Raw genomic sequence first — 25962 nt, forward strand, 5'->3', positions numbered from 1 at the left:
TTTGTGAAAGGTTCGTATTAATAAACTGAAGCGCCAAAGTCATCGTAGAGGCATGCGTAATCGAACACAGATAGATGTAAACAGGCAGAATACGGTGCTGCAGTTGGTAACGTCTAGATAAGACAATAAGCGTCTGGCGCTATTGTTAGATCCGCTACTGATGCTACAATGGCAAGTTATCAAGTTTGAACGTGGTGTTATAGTCGCCGCACGAGCGATGGGATACAGCACCTCAGAGGTAGCGATGAAGTGGGATTTTCACATACGACCATTTCATGAACGTTCGTTGAATATCAGGAACTTGGTAAAACATCAAATCTCCGACATCGCTGCGGCCGGAAGAAGATCCTGCAAGAACGGGACCAACGACGACTGAATAGACTCGTTCAGCGTGACAGAAGTGCAACCCTTCCGCAGACTGCTGCAGATTTCAATGCTCGACCATCAACAAGTGTGCGAACCATTCAACGAAACATCATCGATATGGACTTTCGGAACCAAAGGCCCTCTCGTGTACTCTTGATGACTTCACGATACAGAGATTTACGCCTCGCCTAGGCCCGTCAACACCGGCATTGCACTGTTCATCAACAGTGCAATGCCGGTGTTGACGGGCCTAGGCGAGGCGTAAATCTCTGGAAACATGGTGCCTGGTCGGACGAGTCGCGTTTCAGATTGTATCGAGGGAAGGGACGTGGACGGCTATGGAGGCAACATCATGAATCCATGGACCCTGCATGTCAGCAGGGGACTGTTCAAATTGGTGGAGGCTCGGTAATGGTGTTGAGCGTGTGCAGTTGGATTGATATGGGACCCCTGATACGTCTAGATACGTCTGATACGTCTAGGTACGTAAGATCCTGTCTGATCACTTGCATCCACTCACGCCCATCGTGGTTTCCGACGGAGTTGGGCAATTCGAGCAGGACAGCGCGACACCCCTAAAGTCCATAATTTCTACAGAGTGGATCCAGGAACATTCTTCTGAGTTTGAACACTTCCGCTGGCCACCAGACTCCCCAGACCGTTATTGAGCATATCTGGGATGCCCCATAATGTGCTGTTCAGAAGAGATCTCCACCCACTTGTACTCTTACGGATTTATGGGCAGCCCTGCAGGATTAATGGTGTCAATTCCATCCAGTAATACTTCAGACATTAGTCGAGTCCATGCCACGTCGTGTTGCAGCACTTCTGCATGCTCGAGGGGGCCCTGCACGATATTAGGCAGGTGCACCAGTTTCTTTGGCTCTTCAGTGTAATGTCAAGTTTCGTCATCCGTGATGATTATGTGAAGGGAAGAACTGTCCTCGTTTTGCATTTCCACCAAGTCATGAGTGGCGTCCAAGCGCAGTTGTTTTTGTTCGAGAGTCTAGGTATGTGGAACAAATTTATTACATTCTTTTCTCATCTTCACACCAATCTCGAGAATATCTCGAACACTTGATTTAGCAGATCAAAAAGTTCCGTCGCAATTAGTGAGACAATAACGTTGACACATTACAGTCGCACGTCTACTTGCTCACAGATGACTGGTCTAATTCACATCTGTTGTTTACGGCTGGTTCAAATTCCCTCCGCAGTACAGTGCTGACATCGCTTATACGCCAGAAATAAAATCTGTCTCGGAACTTGATGGAAAGTGTCAGAGGTTCTGTGTTAGAGGTTCTGCTTTCCAAATTTTTTCTAGAATTATGTAATACAATCACCATGGTATCATCACCTAATCTAGTGACACCACCAGTGTTTGGATTCACGAGTAGCAGTTCGTTTGGGATGTCCCAAAAATAAAGAAAGGCCACACACTGAACTCTGTGGAGTTTCTTTTTGTGATTCTCCTGGCAAAGCGCGTACTACTAGACTGATCGAGCCTTAACTAGCTAATCAACAACCACTGAGGAAACCCTATAACAACACGTCACAGACAATAGTTACTAAGTTAAGTAGATTATAGTGCGCATTCGACAAACAATGATTTCCATATTAGTTACCCTGATAGCAGTTAAAGACACACTGAAAACCTAAAAACCATTGCTTGGTGTTTTCACACCGACGTATCATCACAAAAATTAACGCCCTCCTGAGATCTTCCACTGGCAGTGCACCTTGTCAACTGAAGTTGGCCGCGCGGTGTAGCCGCTTGGTGTAGGGCGCCTTGCACGGTTCGCGCAGCTTCTCCCGTCGGAGGTTCGAGTCCTGCCTCAGGTATGGGTGTGTGTGTGTTGTCCTTAGCGTAAGTTAGATTAAGTAGTGTGTAAGCCTGGGGTCTGACGACCTCAGCAGTTTGGTCCCATAGGAACTTATCACAAATTTCCAAAAAACTGAAGTTGGAGATACCGTTAAACAGAATTTTAACTGTTGTACATCTACATGTACATCTTACGGTGTGTAACGGATCGTTCTTTGTGTACCAGCGTCAGTTCCCCCTTTTCTTGTTCCAATTACGAAAGGATGACGGGAAGAACGATTGCTGATAAGCCTCTGTGTGAGCTCGAATCTCTTTAATTTTACAGTCGTGGTCTTTTTGCGAGATGTACATTGGAGAAAGCAATCTAGGACCGTACACTCCCTGAATTTTAGCAGTAAACCACACCGTGATGCAGACTGCTCCTCTTGTAGCGTCTGCCATTGGCAAAGAACCTGTGGCGCTTTCGCGCTTGCTACACGAGGCTATGAATGAAACGTGAAGCTCTGCTCTATTTCCTCCATTACTTGAATACTGAAGAAACAAAACGTAAATCCGATGCAGGAAGCATAGAAAGCTTGAAACTGAGAACAGTCAATCAAGAAGGAGAAGAGAAAGTGGAAGCTGCTTGGTGCGCCGAAGCTTTTGTATGTAGGCTACCGAGCGCTACAGGTCACCATCTGGCAAATACTTGAATATTGCTCGTTTGTCTGAGATCCATACCAGACAGAGTTGGTAGTGTCTGGTATGGATCTCAGGCAGACGAGCAATATACAAGTATTGGTTGCCTCTGGATCACGGGGTCCTGGGATCGATTCAATGCCAGGTTGGGGATTTTCTCCTTGTGTTGTCCTCATCATTTCATCATCATCATCTTTCATGAAAGTGGCGAGATTGGACTGAGTAAAGATTGGGACTTTGTGCCGGTGCTGATAACACGCTGTTGAGAGCCCCACAAACCAAACAACATCATCATCATCATCATGATCAAGTACTGATAAGACGAGGGTTTCATAAGCTATCTCTTTGTGGGTAATTACCTTACCTGTGGACTGTTTCAGTGAATCACGGTCCGCCCTCTCCCTGACCTATGATTAGTTGTATGTGTGGGTTCCATTTTAAATCGCTCCAAACACATATTCCTATATATGAGGGTTGGAACTTTAATAGTGGCAACTATTTATTTATAGCTCGTACAAAATAGAAACGTGTTTCAAAGTTTTACTGACTTTCAAAGTAATCACCAGCATTGTGAATAATCAGTTGCCAGCGATGTGGAAGTCGTAGGATACTCTTAGCAGTGCCAGCTGAGTTGACAGTTCGAGCGTCGCAGTCTATTGCCCAACGAATTTGTAGCAGTTCTGAAGCGAATGCCGTGAAGTGTTTCCTTCAGTTTAGAAATCGAGTTGAACTTACGAGGGCTTAAGCCAGGGGAGTGCAGTAGGTGGTATAGCACTTAGCAGCCCCATCAGTCAAAAAATCAGTAACAGCTTGAGAATTGTCCTGTAAAATGTTGGTCAAGTCCTGCAGAATGTGTCATCACTTCTGTCTTTGTGCTGCTCATTGTTGGAACACAACCTACAGCCAGCTCAGAGACGGAAGTGATGACACTTTCTGCAGGACCTGGCCATCATTTTGCAGGACAATGCACAAGCATGTACAGTGCAAGTTGTTACTGATTTGTTTGACTGATGGGGCCCGCTGCACTCCCCTGACTTAAGCCCTCGTGAGTTCAACTCGATTTCTATACTGAAGGAAAAACTTCACGGCATTCGCTTCAGAACTGCTACAAATTTGTCGGGCAATAGACTGCGCCGCTCAAACTGTCGATACAACTGGCACAGCTAAGAGTATCCTTCGACTTCCACATTGCTGGCAACAGGTTATACACACTGCTGGTCACTACTCTGAAGGTTTGAAACACGTATCTATTTTGTACGAGCTGTAAATAAATAGTTGCCCCCACTAAAGTTCTAACCCTCGTATTTTATGCATGTGACTGCTTCCAATGATTGTTCCGATATCGTATAATCATGCAGTTACGAGTATTTCTCCCCAGTCGTGTGCAATACGTCTCGATTGTTTATGTTGAGGGTTAATGGCCAGTCCCTGAACCAAGCATCGCTCCTCTGCAGGTCTCCTTGCATTTGGTGATACACAAACTGGAGAAAAGAAAATCTAAGCCTTTGGCGTGTGGTGCTGTAGAGGAGTGCTGCAAATTAAGGCACTAAGCGGGAGCTGTAGAGGGTAAAACAAAGACTGAAATGTATCCAATGAATATTTGTGAATGGCGAATGTAAGTTCTATTCTGAGATGAAAATCATGACACGGGAGAGTAAGCCGCGGGGTGTGGCTGCGCGGTTTAATGCCCCATTCAATGTTTGCACTGCCCGTCCCGCCGGAGGTTCGAGTGCTCTTTCAGGCAGGTGTGTGTGTGTGTGTGTGTGTATGTTATTCTTAGCACAAGTTAGTTTAAGTTAGTTTAAAGTAGTGTGTAAGTCTAGTGACCGATGACCTCAGCAGTTTGGCCCCTTAGGAATTCACACATTACAAAAGAGTAATTCGCAGCAAGCTACATCAAACCAGTCAGAATTATGGTGACAGTAACAAAAAGAAGAAATGGAGAATGCACTAAACCAGTCAAAACTACTAAAATCAAATATGTATTTTTGTTCATAAATTCTCTTAGCAGCTACAAATAAATCTGAATGTTACCTGTAGAAGCTGAGACTGTGCACGTCGTCGGGCTGTGTTAAGTACTTCTGCAGATAAGTGCTGCTCACTGGCAATATGTCAAATGCTAGCAGTAGGTTGGTAAGTCGCATCTGAGCACGAGATCTGGCTGCTCTGTGTTGCTCGCAGCCCAAAGCGCCTGCGGCTTCGTGGCAACTGGTTCCCTGCTTTACAGCTTCCGTTACCGCAGGCACTCACGCAATAAGAGCGGAGCGGAGCAATGCTCTACTGCTAGACCCCCCACCCTGCTCTGCTTCCTCATTACCACAATCACCCCACGCTGCCCCCTCTCGCCCCATCAGAGGCGTCACCTGCGCGAAGGTCACGGAGGTGGCATTCCGCGGCCGTGAACCCCGACATTTGCCAGGGGGTGGCCTGTAGCGCTCGGTAGCCTACATCCACAAGTGTAGGTGCACCGAGCAGCTCTCACTTTCTCTTCTCCTTCTTGATTGACTATTCTCAGTTTCAAGCTTTCTATGCTTCCTGCATCGGATCTACGCTTTGTTTCTTCGGTTACCAATCCCCTAAACTGATCAAACTAGTCTTCGAATACACTCAAGGACAGTGTTACACCATGTAGCAACATCCGAAATTCATCGATTATGTTGATAATTGTCACGTTGAGCACATCTATGTGCAACTGAAGAGAACCAATTTTATCACGCCGTACACGTTTCGCATCTAGTTTTTTGGAAGGCGTCATCTGTGATCTGAAACATAGAGGGTTATTTTGATAAATGGGGACGAATTGCAGGAAATGATGCCTGACAGGTGATACCGTACAGGTTGTATGGGAATGTGCATATGGTGTGGATGAAGAAATAAAATACAATCTGTCTCATCAACTCGCCAAAATTCAAAGTTCTAAACTGTTCACGAGTTCTATATTAGCTCGGAGCCCCCACGTACTACTGCATGAAAAGATTTGGCTACATATTACACAGCATAAACACTTCAATGGACCGCCTTAAATGTGGTTGGACTACGTTTCGTCTATGGGGGCGCCAAATCACATTCGTCGCAATGTACCCAATGTTCCCCAAAAATATTTAAGAAATGCAGGCAGAATTTGCTGCGCAAAAATCACGAACGCACGCACGTATTTTTTTAAATTTCACAATTTTGAGATTATTTCCAATAAGAACATAGAAAAACAGAAAGTCACAGTTCACAATAAATTAATTTCGGAGTCAGACTCAGTTTCTTAAGATCTTGGAGGTGGTGTCAGCCAAGAGATCATTGGAGGGCAGCACAGAGGTCTGTGATGTTTTCGGATGAACTCTGGGTCTACCTCGGTCCCAGTGATGGGCGTATATCGGTTATAAGTATTTCCGTTGAGGGTCTGCAACCAATCCATCTGCGTGCTAGACTCACTGGGCCCACCCCTGGAGTTATGGTCTTGAGTACGATTTCGTATGTCAGCAGGAGCACTCTCGTGGTTATTCCACTCACCCTGAGAGCAGATTTCTACGTCAATCTAATGATTCGATCTGTTGTGCTGCCATTCACGAAAAGCATTCCAGGGGGCGATTTCCAACAGGACAATACTTGGCCATATACCGCTGTTGTGACCCATTACCTTCCACAGAGTGTCGAGACGTTGCCTTGACCAGCTTGATCGCCAGATTTGTCTCTAATCGAACACGTGTGGGGCATCATCGGACGACAACTCCGGCGACATCCTCAAACAGCATTAACCGTCCCTGTATTGTTGGTCCAAGTGTAACACACGTGAAACTCCATCCCTTAAATTGATATCCGATACCTGTACAACAAAATGCTTAAATGGTTGTATGCTTGTATTTAACTTACTGGCGCTTACAGCGGTCATTAATGTACCAGCATTTCACATCTGCAATGGCTTATCTCGCGCTTACATTACCCCGTGATCTTACAGTGTTAATCACTTAAATATTTTACCCAGCTTAATGTACTCCCGACACTTCATTACTCTACATTAATTATATTTCTACTGCTGCGATTGCTTTTTCCTTCAGTGCATTTTCCACTTCTTGTGGAGAACACCGCCAAAACATCGGCCATACTGCAGCCACTAACTCCAACAGCCTGCTGCATCAGCTATATTACTGACTTACTGAACAATACTGTCGTGTATTGTATCAGTTTTGACGGCAACGCTACTGTGGCCACATAGTGCAGTGAAATGTGGCCATGCAAACGCACCTTAAGTTAGAAGACGGACAAAGACATCACTTTAGTACCACATAGTTGAAGAGACGATTGTCTAGAATCTGTGTAGATGTGTCAAGTCCTACGGAGCGATGGCTTAGTTTAGGTTTTGATTAACCTCTTCAACCAGGCCGTCTTCGTGAGAAACGTTTTCGCCGTTGTTGGATTACGACATGCACATACGACGATGAATCTCGTGTTATGACACTCCTATAGCTGCTATAAGTCTCTCTCCAACACGCTATTTCTGTTTAGAGGCTACAGTGTACGACAGAGAGTCTTGGAACATGCGCAAACTCTAGGGGCGTCATACACTGCAGCACGACCATGGGCTTTTTTCCAAATAACGCCCACGTGTAAGCGTTCATTTCATTGAGACAGTGCAATGACGAAGAATATTTAGTATTAAGGTTATATTGTTAACGTAGTCTACAAATGAGTTTCAAAATTAGAACTTAAAAAGGTTGCGTGAAACTGCAGTAACTTAGTTAATAACTTGTGTACTTGACTGAAACTACAGAGGTTTCGGCAGCCAGGTATTTCATCCGCCAGTGATCGCCTTGATCTTCACGCAATTGACTTGGAACTGGATACTCTTTCCTTTCTAGCGTTTAAATGGATAACTTATTCCATAATACATACCTTAATTATACTCGTGTGTAGAGGTACTTCTGCTTTGATTAAAGCCGTGTAAAACCTGTATAACGGTCCAATATAGTCGTAGTTATATTGAGGCATGCAAAGGCCAAGTAGATAAGTGTTACTTTGTTTTTACATTCAGACAGTTCACTCAATGTTAACACAAGCCATGGACGTGGACCTAAAAGTTTTCCAGAGTTAATAACGGTTGACATTTTACTCAGATTTCTAGACGCGTAATGCTACCGGCTCCACATAATGTTGCCCGCATCTCGTGGTCGTGCGGTAGCGTTCTCGCTTCCCACGCCCGGGTTCCCGGGTTCGATTCCCGGCGGGATCAGGGATTTTCTCTGCCTCGTGATGGCTGGGTGTTGTGTGCTGTCCTTAGGTTAGTTAGGTTTAAGTAGTTCTAAGTTCTAGGGGACTTATGACCACAGCAGTTGAGTCCCATAGTGCTCAGAGCCATTTGAACCATTTGAACCACATAATGTTCTGCTAGGCAACTATAACCTTATCTACGGAAATGTCTTATAAAATCTTTAGCTTACAATTTCAGATTATGTTAGTTTTGACTCATTTGTCCAATTAAACATTGTGTGGCTGCTATCAATGACACTGTTGGGCACCGTAGTGCCGGTATTGACTAAACAACCATTTCTTACCGGCTTTCAGATGACTCCACGCAGTCATTCACGTGAATAAACCAGGCTACAAAAATTATATACAGAATAAATAACAATTAAAAATGAGTCATTGTGATAATATTATACAGATTCCTTTTGGTTAAGTCTTTAATTAATTTATCTCACATCTGCTTAACAGAATAGGCATACGTTATGCTGATATAAAAAAAAAAGAAAAAAGAAAAAATAAGAAACGTTGGTGTAACATGCTAGCAGGAGACAAGAATGATTAATTTCCATATTGTAGATCATGTATCTCTTTTCACATTCGTTATCAAGAAGTATAGAACTGCATACATTTCAAAGTGTGTGGGCGCAAATATCGGTGTCTGACTTTTGTCATAAGGTTTTATGTCAAATTTGATTTAAGGTAACTTGTCATACAAGCCAGCGAAATGGTGTTAATCACCGAAACTTGCACGAGATCATCAGCCACATGAATAAACAGAAGATACTAATAAAGTAAGTTTGATTACTCGTCCTGTAGAAGGTATCGTTTCCACATATTAGTTACTACCGTACTGGTTTAAAAATTGTTGCGAAATTGGCCTCGTATTTTACAAAATGTAAGTAAAATATTTAATAACGGCTACTCTCAAGGAAATACAAAAAAAAAAAAATGGTTCAAATGGCTCTGAGCACTATGGGACTCAACTGCTGTGGTCATAAGTCCCCTAGAACTTAGAACTACTTAAACCTAACTAACCTAAGGGCATCACACACATCCATGCCCAAGGCAGGATTCGAACCTGCGACCGTAGCGGTCGTGCGGTTCCAGACTGTAGCGCCTTTAACCGCTCGGCCACTCCGGCCGGCCAAGGAAATACAAATCTGGCATTTTATGGATCGGTGCGTTTGTTACGTCCGTTAGTCGGAAAGGTCGGATAGAGAATGTGAAAACGCCAATCGATAGGATCAAATTACATATAGCGGGAAATAATGGAGTGCGTTGGTAAGAAGATTAGAACTTCTGTCAAAGAAGTACAGGATTATAAATATAAAATCAAATAGAGGTAATGCAGGAGTAGCTCCAATAATGAAAACGAAAGCAGGAATTTGGTCTACGTAGACGTAATGGACTGGTATGCACCGTGTCCTGGCCTGAAACCTATAGAATACCTTTGGGGTTTTTTGGAACGCCGACTTCGTGCCATGCCTCGCCGACCGACATCGATACCTCTCCTCAGTGCAGCACTCCGTGAAGAATGGGGTGCCATTCCCCAAGAAACCTTCCAGCATTTGATTGAACGTATGCCTGCGAGAGTGGAAGCTGTCATCAAGGCTAAGGGTGGGCCAACAACATACTGAATTCAAACATTCCCTCAGAATTGCCAAGTTCCTTGGAAGACCCAGCCACGGCGAAGTCTTTCCATAACTTAATTTCGTTCATCGTATTAGATGTTTCAGGAAAGCCTGCAACTGTGTCATTCATGAATAGATAGTAAAAACTGCACGAGCTACAGAGCTTTTGAATGTTAGCAGGACGCGTTTCGAGAATTTATTCTCATTTTCAAGTGCATTTGTACGTTTGATTACACATACGCAAAAATTACCAAACTTGTTCATGTAAACAAATGCACTTGAAAATGAGAATAAATTTGCGAGACGTGTTGCACTAAACATAAAAAAATAAATAACTGATACAGTTTTCATTGTTTAAATCACGAAAGTTAATCCACCTGGTGTGCAAAAAATATGAGAAAAGACGAGGCACAGCGGAACATCCACAGACTTTAAGAAGAATGTAATAATTGCGGTTCAAAAGTAGAGAGGCTCTGTTGAGTGTAAATGTTACTAAACTATCAGTTTAATAAGTCATGCTGTAAAATATTAAAACGAATTATTTACAGCCGGCCGTTGCGGCTGAGCGGTTCTAGGTGCTTCAGTTTGGAACCGCGCGACCGCTATGGTTGCAGGTTCGAATCCTGCCTCTGGCATGGATGTGTGTGATGTCCTTAGGTTAGTTAGGTTTAAGTAGTTCTAAGTTATAGGGGACTGATGACCTCAAATGTTAAGTCCCATAGTGATCAGAGCCATTTGACCCATTTTGAATTATTTACAGAATAGTGGAAAACCTTGGAGAAATCGACCGTTGAGAGGTTGGTTTGAATTTTGGAGAAATGTAGGAACACACGAAGCAATACTGACTGTGCGACTTATCTTGGAAGATGAGTTAACGAAAGAGGACCTTAGGTTTCGGGCTTTTGTGTATGTAGAGAACACGTTTGCCAATTTCTGTTTGGCAGCTCATATTGAATGTGGATAAATGTAACTTACTGCGGTCGGGTAGGAGACACTTCCCTGTAGTGTCCGAATACCATATTAATGATATGCAGCTTGACTCAGTCATGTCAAATAGTCATGCCTGACTTACGAAATGACAAGAATCGGAACGAGCACATAAGATCAACTGTAAGGAAGGCGAATGGTCAACTACGATTAATTGCGAGATTTCTGGGAAGGTGCAAACGGAGACGAAGACCCTGAACGGAACGCATGTGTGACAGCTTCTTTAGGACCGTAAATATTTGGGATTAAAGGAAGACATCTAAACAGTTCAGAGGGGTGCCACTATATTTGTGAACGGTCGGTCCGATCAGAACGACAGTGTTAAGGACATGTTACAAGAGCTAAGATTGGAATTTTGAATGGAAGCAGACGATCTCTTCACGGAAACCTATCGAGATAGTTTGGAGAACCAACTTACAATGGTTTTGCGACACCATTCCCAAAAGAAGGAGAGCTGTATTCCCAGCCAGATGTAATGCAAAGTCATATTGATAAGTGGGGTCATGCTGCCAACTTCTTTGTAAATTTGACTCTATTTTATGATGACTGAAATTATATCACTTACACTATCAAACCCTAAAGCGAATTCCTTACAGACGAATGGAAAAACTGGCAGAAGCCGACCTCGGGGAAGATCAGTTTGGATTACGTACAAATATTGGAACACTTGAGGCAATACTGACCCTACGACTTATCTTAGAAGCTAGATTAAGAAAAGGCAAACCTACGTTTCTAGCATTTGTAAACTTAGAGAAAGCTTTCGACAATGTTGACTGGAATTCTCTCTTTCAAATTCTGAAGTTGTCAGGGGTAAAACAGAGGAAGCGAAAGGCTTTTGTACAGAAACCTCGAGGGACATGAAAGGGAAGCAGTGGTTGGGAAGGGAGTGAGACAGGGTTGTAGCCTTTCTCCGATGTTATTCAATTTGTATATTGAGCAAGCAGTAAAGGAAACAAAAGAAAAATTCGGAGTAGGTATTAGAATCCATGGAGAAGAAATAAAAACTTTGAGGTTCGCCGATGACATTGTAATTCTGTCAGAGACAGCAAAGGACTTCGAAGAGTAGTTGAACGGAATAGATAGTGTCTTGAAAGGAGGTTATAAGATGAACATCAACAAAAGAAAAACGATGATAATGGAATGTAGTCGAATTAAGTCGGGTGATGCTTAAAGTTGTAAAGGAGTTTTGCTATTTGGAGAGCAAAATAACTGATGATGGTCGAAGTAGAGAGGATGTAAAATGTAGACTGGCAATGGCAAGGAAAGCATTTCTGAAGAAGAGAAATTTGTTAACATCGAGTATAGATTTAAGCGTCAGGAAATCGTTTCTGAAAGTATTTGTATGGTGTGTAGCCATGTATGGAAGTGAAACATGGATGATAAATAGTTTAGACAAGAAGAGAATAGAAGCTTTCGAAATATGGTGCTACAGAAGAATGCTGAAGATTACGTGAGTAGATGACATAACTAATGAGGAGGTATAGAACAGAATTGGGGAGAAGAGGAGTTTGTGGCACAACTTGACTAGAAGAAGGCATCAGCTGGTAAGACATGTTTGAGGCATCAAGGGATCACCAATTTAGTATTGGAGGGCAGTGTGGAGGGTAAAAATCGTAGAGGGAGACCAAGAGATGAATACACTAAACAGATTCAGAAGGATGTAGGTTGCAGTAGGTACTGGGAGATGAAGCAGCTTGTACAGGATAGAGTAGCATGGAGAGCTGCATCAAACCAGTCTCAGGAGTGAAGACCACAACAACAACAACAACAACAACAACAACATCATCCCCTGTTTCCGCCTCCTGTACTGGTTGCCTTACATTATTTGTTAGGCAGTGTAATACGTAATGAACAGTGTCTTGAAGAGTGGTCATAAGACGAACATCATTTATAATAAAGAAGAGTAGTGGAAAGTGGTCGGATCGGGTGGTGTTAATGGAATGAAATTGGAAAATAAAGAAATAAATAATTTGTTAATATCGAATATAAATGTAAGTGTACAGAAGATATGTGGTGCTAGAGAACAGAGGGGTAGATGAGATGTAAAATGAATAGGTACTGAACCAAACTGGGGAGAAAAATTTATGCAATAACTTCACTAAAAGAAGGATTCGGATGATACGACACATGTTAAAGTATCAGTATATCGTCAGTTCACTAATGGTGGGAAGTGTTGGGACTAAAAGTTGTAAGGGGAGACAAGGCTTGAGTACCATAAGCAGATTTGGAGGATGTAAATTGCAAAGAATATAACACAGAAATCCAGGAGATAACAACAGTGAAAGTACTCGATACAGTTAAGCAATTCTTAAATGACCAAGTACCAGGACTTGCTGCTGTATTATGGAGTTGTTGCAGGCTAGGCCAAACATGTTACATGAACTTCGCGAAAGCTATCTAACCGCTGTCTTAGCGGGGAGGAAACCCCTGTCGTGTTTAATGAAGGGTTCGGAGTTCATCACAAAAATATTTGAAAAGGGAAGCAAGGATGACTACCCTAATTATTGAGGTATCACAGTTCTCAGTTCTATATCGAGACCATATGGTAAGATATTTAAAATTAGAATTGAGAAAGACGTTGAAGAAGTAGAAGGACAGAGTGGCTTCGAGTGGGAAGATCTTGTATCGGTAATAGCTGCAGTGTTAGAGAGGTGACTGACAAGAGATTGGCACGTAACTTAGAGACACACATGTTTTTTATAGACTTGCATAAGACCTATGACAATGAACCACTTTCTAGGATGTGCGAAGACACGAAAAACCAAAACATTCGGAAATGTTATGTACAAGCCGTTAGAAAGCTGTATTCAGATAATACATGTCGTGCTATGGTTCAGAAGCTACTATCACAGGAACTTAAGGTTGGGAAACGACTGACACAAGAATGCTATTTAGAGCCTACCTTCTCTGAAATATTTTTTTTTTACGCAGTACTGAAAAACTTGAAAAAGAAGCGCAAAATCACAGGAATTAGGGTAGGTGACAACATACTGTTCTCCCTAAATTTCACCGACGGTCAGGTCATCTTCACCGAGGAAGAAGAGGACGTGTCTCACATTTTAAGGAGGCGTAAAGAAGAATATGAGTAGTGGTGCATGAAAATTAACTTTGCAAAGATTGAGTACTTGGTCGCTGGAGGCATAGGAAGGGTTGCGGATGATGATAATAAAGAGCAGCCGTTTCTATACATCTTTAGGGACGATCATTTCGGATAAAGGTGGAAGCAACGAAGAAATAAGCACAGATCAGGGAAGAGAAAGGTGGTATTTAAGCTGTCATTCTCCACAATTTGGAATAAAAAGACGTCAAAAAGTTTGAAAAGGATGTATACGAAATTAAAGCAGCGATCATTGTTGTGTATGGTGGGAAGTCTCCAAGGACAAAGAGAAGAAATTAAAGCCAATGGAACTGGAATTTAGGAAACGAAGTTGTGAAGTAAGAATAAGAGACAAAATAAGAAATGAAGTGCCCCGAGAACAATGGGAGTTACAAAAGATAGACACAACTGAAAAAAAAAAAAACTGCTGACTTGGTATGGACATCTTAGACGAATGCCAGAGGAAAGACGGCCCTCTAAAATATGACATTGGGGACTTCCACGACACAGGAAAAGAGGCAGATCCAGACTACATTTGATCGATGGAGTGAAGCATGCGATGCAGGAGAGGGCCATGCAAGAAGAGGACTGGCATGATAGATGTAAAATTGGGTGAGAGGGACGCCGCACGCTGTACAAAACTCGTAGAAGAAAGAGAGAGAGAGAGAGAGATGTAGATATTAAGAGACAAGCACTGGAGACAGTGTATTGGAGTGCTCCATGAAACCAGTCGTATGAGTGAAGACGTCAACAACAAGAACAACATATAGATATTTTCTTTCTCTTATCTGAAATGACGAATATCACTCTCTGTATTTAATGAAGGTGTGTCAACCTCTGTCCGAAATCAGTACATAATTTATAGGTCAGGTGGAGGTATTTATCTGTCCTAAAAATACGCAAAACCAAGCCACCCGTACTGTGTTAACCTAGAAATAATTTGCTATGTTACATTTAACAGTACAACTGTTTTTTTCTCCCAAACGTATATCTGGTTTTTGTACGACTCTTTTTACGGAGTACTCTATTACTGCCCAGCTCGGACGTGTCTGAGCGTACGGATTTTATCACCTCACCCGCAGCGTCGTCCATCGCGCCTCTCCATTGACGGCGGAGAGAAGCAGAGCACTCAGCACAGGGTGGGGCGGGGAGCGACGCAGCGGGCGTGGCGCCTGGAGCGCCCTGGCGGTAATCTCCGTAATTAAACGGCTGTCTGCACAGGCGTGCCGGCCAGCGGGCCTCAGATAAGCTCGCTCTCCTTTTTCAAAGGCGTAGCGCGGCCGGGTAAACTCCGTGCAAATAACTCCCCACCGTGTCGTCTTAGCAGTTCAACGCATCTCTCATTAACGTCTGTATCCGCGGATGTTCCGACACACTTCCGCATGTCCGCAGGTTAAGCGTTGGACGATGTTATGGTTGTACACGCTCAACTGGAAAAAAAAATTAAAAAATTAACAAATGCGAAAAGGATTCGCAAACTGAGGGTTCCATATAAATTTAATTATGCATATAGGCAGTTCATCCATTCCGTGAATGGAGACTCTTGACCGTTCTTGGACGTTATCGACACATACTAGGAATATGTCGGTCACAGGGATTCCAAGATTTTTGAGAATATTTGAAATAATATAAATGCGATATAAAGTCATACAGGAGGCACGCGACCATTAGTATAATAACCAGTAGTTCTCCATTCAGGTTGTCTGTGTCGCAATGGTAAACGCCAAACAAGCAAGGAATGATTCTCTTGCTTCGGAATGTATCCATCATTAGCTATTCTCGATATTTGATGACAAATAAATTCTGAAACACGGATAATGAGCAGTAAAGTCACCCACTCAATTTTATTGGAGAACTACTGATTGTCTTAATTTCAAGTTTTGCGTCGGATAACAAATGACAAAAGAAGTATTTTTTTTGTGTGACATAATTTCAGAGAAACAATTTTCAGATTTTTCGTTTACTTGTACTGTGAAACTTTGCTTCTTACCAAATTTCATGGTTCTAGGCCAAAGGGAATTAGCCTGTAAATTTTGATGAGTGAGTTTGCGAGTTTCAAAATACATGACCTGAATGGCCGGATCTTTCGACTGCGTTGCCTTAGAAGCTAACGTTTACTATGCCTCAAAGGGACTATAGATCTCATTATGAGACATAAATTTCAAACTGATACGTCTACCCCTTCCTTAGACAAGTGGTCTTGACAGAAGAGCGAACAGACAGAGCTTCGGATGAGAAAACCCAAAAAACTTTTTCGTGTGATATAATTTAGAATTTACAGTTTTCGGATTTTTTTCGCTTTGGGTTGTACTGTGAAACTTTGCTTCTTGCCAAATTTTGAAAGATGGCTACACTGAGTCACAGCGCCAGAGATTGCGCCAAAGAGTATTATTCAGCCGCCTCCACTGGCAGTAGTGATTCGGAGGTTGCCGTGGGCAGTGCTTGTTGAGACGATGTTGAGAGCAGTACTAGTTGTGAGCATGTCGTGTGCAGTTGTTCTGATGGGCTAGACAGCCGATGCTGTTCGATTGGGGATGTTGTAATGATCAGAATGTATTTTTCGTCAATATATATGAGGTAATAAAAAAAGTTTTGTATTTCAAATTTTCAATTTTTTAATTAGGGTCGCCACGTGCATGGGGGCTTAATTAAATATAATGCAAATATATTTAGTAGCTGTATGTCGGGCTACGAAGTCTCGTAACCGGTTGGCCCTGATTAGTATTACTCCACGATCTGACCGCATAGAATAACAACAAAGAATGAAAGGAAATTTCCGTTAACACAATTAATTAAGTCCCCAACAACTATAAAAGCTACGAAATAACAAAGGACAAGTGTAACTGTTCTGTGTGTGGAAGTGTGATTCAACGTGCACATCTGGCACGGTTCTTCCTCAATACGACAAGATGCTTTAAACGCCATTTACAGTGAAGTAATTAAAAAAACCAGAAATACTATGATTGCACATAGAAATCAGAATTACAGTCTAATACATGAGCACAAGCCAGATGCTTGGTTGACTGAACCTGTGACCAAGAAGCATTGTTATTTAGGAAATTTTTAATACAAAAATTTTTTTATCACTCGTATATATTGACGAAAAATACACTCTGATCATTACAACATCCCCAATCGAACAGCATCGGCTGTCTAGCCCATCAGAACAACTGCACACGACATGCTCACAACTAGTACTGCTATCAACATCGTGTCAACAAGCACTGCCCACGGCAACCTCCGAATCACTACTGCCAGTGGAGGCGGCTGAATAATACTCTTTGGCGCAATCTCTGGCGCTGTGACTCAGTGTAGCCACCTGTCAATAGCCATTACAGATTCAAAAAATATCGTTCTTGTGAGACACAAGATTCCATATTTCCAGATTTCCTGAAGGATTTTGACACAGTTCTTTACAAGAGAATTATGATCAAATTTCGTGTCTATAGAGTATCGCCTCAGTTGTGCGACAGGATGCGCGATTCCCTGCCAGTAAGGTCACAGTTCATAGTAATTGACGGAAAGTCATCGAGTAAAAGAGAAATGCTATCTGTCGTTCCCCACAAAATGTTATGTGCCTTCTCCCGTTCCTAATATGTATGAACGATTTAGGAGACAATCTGAGCAGCCTTCTTAGATTGTTTGCATATAACGCTGTCATTTGCAATCTAGTAAAGTGATCATAAAATCAAATCAATTACAAAATTATTTAGACACGATACCTGTATGGTGCGAAAAGTAGCAACTCACTTCAAACAATAAAAATGTGAGGTCACCCACTCGAGTACTAAAAGGAATCCGTTAAATTTCGGTTACACGATAAATAACACAAATCTAGAGGCTGTCAATTCTGCTAAATACCTTCAGATTACGATTACGAACGCCTTCAATTGGAACCCCAACATAGGAAATGTCGTAGGGAAGACGAACCGAAGACTGCGTTTCATTCACAGAACGCTTAGAAGTTGCAACCGGTCTACACCGCCTACGTTACGTTTGTCGGTACTCTTCGATGGTTGGTTGGTTTGTGGGAGGGACTAAACAGCGAGGCCATCGTGTAGGATTGAACCGTCGTCCTCCCGAATGTGAGTCCAGTGTGCTAACCACTGCGCCACCTCACTCGCTGCTTGGTATGGGATCCTTACCAGATAGAACTGACAGAAGGCACCGAGAAAGTTCAAAGAAGGGCGAAGTTATAATTAAATCTAGACCTTTCACTGCTTACAGGCGTTGACAAACATCAACGGGGAATTTGAAAACGTGTGCCCCGACCGGGACTCGAACCCGGGACCTCCTGCTTACAGGGTAGACACTTTATCCGACTGAGCCACCGAGGACACAGACGATAGTGCGACTGCAGGCACGCTCCCCGTGAGACCCACAATTTCCAACTTTGTGTCCCTCGTTCGAGTCCCGGTCGGGGCAGACATTTTCAACTGTCCCCGTTGATATTTATCAACGCCTGTAAGTAGCGAAAGGGCTAGATTTAATTATAACCTCGTTCTTCGAGAGCTTCAAGATCACCAATGACATCTGTACAGATACCAGCTTCCAAGAAGGGCAGTTCGTTTTGTTTTATCGCCAAGAAGGGGACGGAGTGCTATGAATAAGGTAAGCGAATTGGGATGGTGATAATTAAAACAAAGGCGTTTCTCTTTGTGGCGAGTTTTTTTCACAAAATTTGAATACCAACTTTCTTCTCCGAAAGCGAAAATATTTTGATGAATCTCACCTACTTAGTGCAAAATGATCATTATAATAAAATAAGATAAGTCAGATCTCGCACCGAAAGATATAGATGTTCGTTCTTCCCGCGCGCTATTTGAGAGTGGAACGGTACAGAAACAGCGTGAATACAGCTCGGTGACCCCTCTGTACTTAATGTTAACAGCTGAGCAGTCATGCAGAGGTAGATTTGGTACAGTACCATCTGACTCCACCCACTGTTTTGAGGGCTGTTCCGTTTGTTGAGTGAAGCAGTGGATCCAAGTATCGTCCGCAGCAACAGATCGGCCAGAAAGTCAGTTATAATACTGGTGAGAGATTCCCTTGTTTTGATCATCAGTCAAAAAATGTGGGACTCATTTACTACCAACCTATCTTAGCAATTGTTCTTCATTTAACATACAGGGTGTATCAAAAAGAAGCATCCGATTTTTAAAAAATCAAACTATTATGTTATTTGAGATATGTAAGCAACGTACTCTCGGAAAGAGCAAACCCTCGGTTGTACAGGGTTCCCGCTACGTAGCGACAGTGTGAGCCCACTCCTGTTCTAGCAAAAATGGTGTCGGGACGACAGAAAGCGTTTTGTTGTCTACGTTTTGCGCAGTGCAGGTCAGTGATAACTGTTCTGTGTGACTTTCGTACTAAGTATGGTGTGGATCCTCTTACAGCACAGAGCGTTAGACGATGGCGAGAACAGTTCCGAGAAACAGGTTGTTTGTGTAAAGGCAAATCGCCGGGCCGTTCCCAAGTGTCTCACACAGACGTAGAACGCATCCGCCATAGTTTCACAAGGAGTACGCAGAAATCCGTTCATCTTGCAGCTCGACAGCTCAACATGCCTCCGATGTCCGTCTGGTGTGTGTTGTGTCTACGTTTACACACGAAACCGTACAAAATTTAGCTACTGGAAGCTCTTCGTGAAGGTGACAAAGAGCAACGTGTGGAGTTCCGTAACTTCGTTCTTGGGAAGATGGAGGATGACAGTTTTCTTCCACGCTTAGTGTTTAGTGACGAGGTAACATTCCATTTAAATGGAAAGGTGAACCGTAATAATGTTAGAATATGGGATACAGAAAAATCACATGAAATTGTAGAAAATAAGAGGGACTCTCCAAAATTTAATGTCTTTTGTGCAGTTTCCATTTTTCTTCGCCGAGAACACTGTTACAGGAAGTACATATCTCGATATGCCTGAGAACTTTCTTTTTCCACAGTTGGAGACTGATTCGAAGGACTTCATTTACCAACAGGATGGGGCGCCGCCACGCTGGCATCTGGAAGTGCGAAAATTTTTAAATCATGGGTTTCTGGACGAAATGATTCAGCCCTACATTACTGGCCTCCAAGTTCACCGGACCTCACTGCATGTGATCACTTCTTACGGGGGGTCTATAAAAGACTGTTTATGTGCTTCCGATACCAATAACAATGAATGAACTGAGACGTCGCATAACAGCAGCTGTGGAAGCTGTAACTCTGGAAATGCTTGCTACAATGTGAGAACAGTTTGAATACTGCATTGACATATGCCGTGCATCTCAAGGGGGGGGGGGGGAGGGGGGCATATTAAACACCTATGAAATAGTATGAAAAAGAACTTTATGAGTTTCCTGTTCATCAAAAACAAAAAATAATTTTTTATGTTTATTAGTTTCAGAAATATAGACGTTCCAGATTGGATTATTCTTTTTTGATGCACCTTGTATATTGTCCCTTATATTCCTGTGGCGCCAGCTGTTTCATACCCCTTTTAATCGCCGACCATCTAATAAAATATTGTGCTATTCCTCGATTTTATTAATCTCTGCTGTTAGGTGTTGATAGATTTTCAGTGGATCACCTTAAGGGGAAGCGCGAACTGTGCTTTCAACTGTTTGTCAAATACTGAAGTGTTTAAGGTGGTATGATATTAAAGTGTTTAAGGTGGTATGATATTAAAGTTCATTCATTTCACTTCTCTATGTAGACATATAAATTTAAAAAAATCGTTAAGAATGGACCTTGGAGCGGAACACCAGAGATCTCGCAGTATCCACCCGTAGCGGGTGATGTTAGAAACGTAGGAAGCTAAGATAAAGAAATGGCAGGTCATGAAGAAACAATAACGAACCGCAGTGTAGGAATCGCAAACTTTATTAGTTCTATCACGGCAATTGCTGTTAAGTTTATATGAAAAAAAATGTGTTAAAAAGAGAGATTTTTTGAGGTGAATTCACAGGGACTGTAGCAAATTGACGCGTTTATTCCGAAATAGTGAAAACGTACAACTCTTTCGCAAGTAACACTTTTGTAAACCCTATTATATCGACTGTGAAATTCATAACGCCATTAGTTGATGTTTCATAACAGATTTGTGTGATATAGTTATAGAAGGCTGGAGATATGCGTGATTGTATACAAACAGTTTAAGTATTAAAAAGGTGCGGATTGAAGATCTGATACATGTTGCGTGAAGTTTGCAGTGGAACAGTTGAATTTTATCGACAACAGGCTTCTGAACAGGCACTGAAAAAGCAGCCTTACCTGAGTAATCACAGGGCAGTTGAACAGAGACAGTGAGAGTTAGTTAGGAAGGAAACTGTATAAATGTTAATTGTTATTATTAAATCGAAAATGGAAAGTCCAGGATGGAATAACGATAACAGTAGGAAAAGGATACACTACAGCTCGCAACATAGAGAAGGATTTGTGTTTTAGACAGGACAATGAAATGCCTACTTAGTATTTAAGCTTTACGGCAAAGGCCTTCTTCTGAAATAGGAACCACATATTCACAAAAGCACAATTCTCACACATATGACCGCTATCCCTGGCAGCTTCCTGACCACAGCGGCTGGAGAAAGTGGCTACGTGTGTGTGTACTGTGCTTGTGTTACATATGCTTTCTATTTCCTAAGAAGGCTCTTTCCGAAGAAGGCTCTTTGGCCGAAAGCTTATATACACTGCTGGCCACCGTAAATGCAACACCAAGAAAGACAAGAGGTAGCACAACAAAATTTATTTTGTAGATAACATGTTGACCAAGTATCAAATGATTACGTTTACAGACGTCTGTGACATGTGGTTCCTGCCAGAATCAGTAGCCAGAGTAGCCGCCATTGTTGGAGATCACCGCTGCCACACGTCTCGGCATTGAGACAAAGAGACGTTGGATGTGTTCCTGGGGTACAGCAGCCCAAGCAGCTTCCACACGTTGCCAAAGATCATCTGGTGTGGCAGCTGGGGATGTAATCTGCGTTACTCGTTGAGCAACCATGGACCACATGTTTTCTATCGGCGAAAGATCCGGAGAGCGAGCCGGCCAGGGAAGCAATTCAATCTGGTTATTGACGAAGAACCTTTGGACAATGCGTGCCACGTGTGGTCGCGCATTATCCTGTTGAAATATGGCTGTGGCCGAGCCCTGAAGGTAAGGAAGGACAACTGGCTCCAGCACCTCGGATATGTAGCGCCGGCTATTTAAAGTACCGGCAATGCGTACTAGAGGCGTGCGAGAGTAATATCCAATACCGCCCCATACCATAATACCCGGTGCAAGACCAGTGTGGCGGTGCATAATGCAGCTGTCCAGCATCCTCTCTCCACGGTGTCTCCACACTCGAATCCGACCATCGTGGTGCTGCAGACAGAAGCGTGCCTCGTCAGTAAAGACAACGTCATTCCATTCTGCTGTCCACATCCGTCTGTCATCACACCATTGGCGATGGAGACGTCTGTGGTTCTGCGTCAATGGTAGACGAAGCAATGGACGTCTTGCGGACAGACCACTCTGCTGTAAACGGCGTCGAATGGTACGCGCAGACACTGGATGATGCGTTACAGACGCAATGTGCTGTGCTATGGTTTGGGATGTCACTGAGCGATCCGTCACTGCCATGCGCACAATTTGCCTATCAGCACGTGCAGTGGTGCACCGAGGTGAATGCGATCGACCACGTCGGTCCTTCGTACCCTCCTGCATCCAACGGTAATATATCCGCATTACAGTTGTTTGGTTTCGTCCAACACGACTAGTGATTTCTCTGTATGATAATCCACAATCTCGGTAAGGCACTATCCTTCCTCTGTCGAACTCGGATACTTGATCAAACGATGTTCGCTGTTGTCTACGAGGCATAACTGATCGTCTTGTGAAACAACCACAAGGTAAACACACGTGCCGAACGTACACTCGTCGAAATCGCCAAGCCTTAAATGGCGCTATGAGGTGGCGCCACAGGCGCACGTGATGTGCGTCTGCGCTGAAATTCTAATCAGTTGCATATCTCATCGCTGCAAACCCATGGTGTAAATTTCACTTGATTCGGATGCTTCCTTCAGGGTGTTGCATTTACGGTGGCCAGCAGTGTATTTAATAGTCTTTTCATTGCGCCTGTCAGGTACTAAACGCCTTCTCCATGTGGTGAGTAGCAATCTATCCCTTTTATAATTTAATTGCTATTATTACTTCAACGTTTCATACGCTAATAGTTGACTCGCCAATATCAGTTAGCACTCCAGATGACTGCTAGGTAAAACTATAGCGGCATCAGGAAACTATTAGGACAATATTATTACTACAGGGTAAGTATTCATCGTTATGCTGTGTGTACAGTGAGGTGTCACGTTTCTGTTGTATGATGATGAGAGAAGGGAGAGGATAGCCCCAGCGTCAGCGTATATTCTGGCCCTCTAGAGTAGCACTTCGGGGGCCGCCGAGTTTAACGTCCCCATCCGACTTATGAATGAGCCTCATCAGTATCGCGTGTCATGCACTCACTTCATGGCGCTCTACGGAGAGATTTGAAATCTAATTTAGTACAAAGTCCGGTAATCAGAAACTTAACGCCACCAACTCTCCGAGCGGTTCTAGGCGCTACAGTCTGGAACCGCGCGACCGCTACGGTCGCAGGTTCGAATCCTGCCTCGGGCATGGATGTGTGTGATGTCCTTAGGTTAGTTAGGTTTAAGTAGTTCTAAGTTCTAGGGGACTGATAGAAGTTAAGTCCCATAGTGTTCAGAGCCATTTGAAGCACCACCTCATCTCCCCTTGCTGGCCTAGTAATGACGGTAAAAATTTCTTCGACCAGCAGAATTCAAACCGGCTACGTCCCATTCTAACGCCATCGATCAGGAGTGCTTTGGCGATCTCGGTTGTGGGTGCATTTGGACCGTGTTGATCAGATTAGGCAACTGTAATACAGATTTTGTTTTTTGAATCATCAGTCTACTGACTGGTTTGATGCGGCCCGCCACGAATTCCTCTCATGTGCCGACGTCTTAATCTCACAGTAGCATTTGCTGGATGCATTCCAATCTCTGTCTTCCTCTATCTACAGCTCCATCTAGAGCCACGGAAGTCATTCCCTGATGTCCGTCCCTTCTCCTTGTCAGTGTTTTCCACATATTCCTTTCCTCTCCTGCATAGAACCTCCTCATTCCTTACCAGTTCACCTAATTTTCAACATTTGTCTGTAGCACCACATCTCAAATGCTTCGATGCTCTTTTGTTCCGGTTTTTCCACAGTCCATGATTCACTACCATACAACGTACATTATAAGAAATTCTTCCTCAAATTAAGGCTGGTATTTAATGTTAGTAGACTTCTCTTGACCAGGATTTCCCTTTTTGCCAGTGCTAGTCTGCTTTTGATCTCCTTGCTCTGTCTGTCATTCGTTTTTTTGCTGCCTTTCTTCGATTGACTCTCAGTCCCATTAGACTGTTCATTCCTTTCAATACAGTCTGTAATTCTTCTCCACCTTCACTGAAGGTAGCAATGTCGTCAGCTAATCTTATCTTTGATGTCCATTCACTTTGAATTCTAATTGCACTCCTGACCCTTTCTTTTATTTCCGTCATTGCTTCTTCAATGTACAGATCGAATAGTAGAGTGAAAGACTATATCCGTGTCTTAAACCCTTTTTAATCCGAGCGTTTCGTCCTTGCTCGTCCACTATTATGGTTCCCTCTTGGCTCTTGTACATATTACACTACTGGCCATTAAAATTACTGCACCACTAAGATGACGTGCTACAGACGCGAAATTTAGCCGACAGGAAGAAGATGCTGTGATGTGCAAATGATTAGCTTTTCAGAGCATTTACACAAGGTTGGCGACGGTGGCGACACCTACAACGTGCTGACATGAGGAAAGTTTCCAACCAATTTCTCATACACAAACAGCAGTTGACCGGCCTTGCCTGGTGACACGTTGTTGTGATGCCTCGTGTAAGGAGGACAAATGCGTACCATCACGTTTCCGACTTTGGTAAAGGTCGGATTGTAGCCTATCGCGATTGCGGTTTATCGTATCGCGACATTGCTGCTCGCGTTGGTCGAGATCCAATGACTGTTACCAGAATATGGAATCGGTGGGTTTAGGAGATTAATACTGAACGCCGTGCTGGATCCCAACGGCCTCGTATCACTAGCAGTCGAGATGACAGGCATCTTATCCGCATGGCTGTAACGGATCGTGCAGCCACGTCTCGATCCGTGAGTCAACAGATGGGGACGTTTGCAAGACAACAACCATCTGCACGAACAGTTCGACGACGTTTGCAGCAGCATGGACTATCAGCTCGGAGACCATGGCTTCGGTTACCCTTGACGCTGCATCACAGACAGGAGCGCCTGCGATGGTCTACTCAACGACGGACCTGGGTGCACGAATGGCAAAACGTCATTTTTTCGGATGAATCCAAGTTCTGTTTACAGCATCATGATGGTCGTATCCGTGTTTGGCGACATCGCGGTGAACGCACATTGGAAGCGTGTATTCGTCATCCCCATACTGGCGTATCACCCGGCGTGATGGTATGGGGTGCCATTGGTTACACGTCTCGGTCACCCCTTGTTCGCATTGACGGCGCTTTGAACAGTGGACGTTACATTTCAGATGTGTTACGACCCGTGGCTCTACCCTTCATTCGATCCCCGCGAAACCCTATATTTCAGCAAGATAATGCACGACCGCATGTTGCAGGTCCTGCACGGGCCTTTCTGGATACAGAAAATGTTCGACAGCTGCCCTGGCCAGCACATTCTCCAGATCTCTCACCAATTGAAAACGTCTGGTCAATAGTGGCCGAGCAACTGGCTCATCACATTACGCCAATCACTACTCTTGATGAACTGTGGTATCGTGTTGAAGGTGCATGGGCAGCTGTACTTGTACACGCGATCCAAGCTCTATTTGACACAATGCCCAGGCGTATCAAGGCCGTTATTACGGCTAGAGTTGGTTGTTCTGGGTTGCAATTTCTGAGGATCTATGCACCCAAATTTTGTGAAAATGTAATCACATGTCAGTTCTTGTATAATATATTTGTCCCATGAATACCCGTTTATCATCTGCATTTCTTCTTCGTGTAGCAATTTTAATGGCCAGTAGTGTATCTACCATCCGTCTCTCCTTATAACGTACCCCTAGTTTTTC

The 25962-nt window shown here is 43.3% G+C and overlaps 1 protein-coding gene and 1 non-coding gene across 2 annotated transcripts in view; one reads left to right on the forward strand and one right to left on the reverse strand.

Moving 5' to 3' along the window:
- LOC124613554 (protein nervous wreck) overlaps positions 1 to 25962 on the forward strand; it is a 754174-nt gene that overhangs the window by 392780 nt on the left and 335432 nt on the right. The window lies entirely within an intron of this gene.
- Trnat-ugu lies at positions 18080 to 18153 on the reverse strand. Its single transcript has one exon. It is a non-coding gene; the product is annotated as a tRNA-Thr (tRNA).

This window comes from Schistocerca americana, chromosome 4 (assembly GCF_021461395.2).
Source record: "Schistocerca americana isolate TAMUIC-IGC-003095 chromosome 4, iqSchAmer2.1, whole genome shotgun sequence".
NCBI lineage: Eukaryota > Metazoa > Arthropoda > Insecta > Orthoptera > Acrididae > Schistocerca > Schistocerca americana.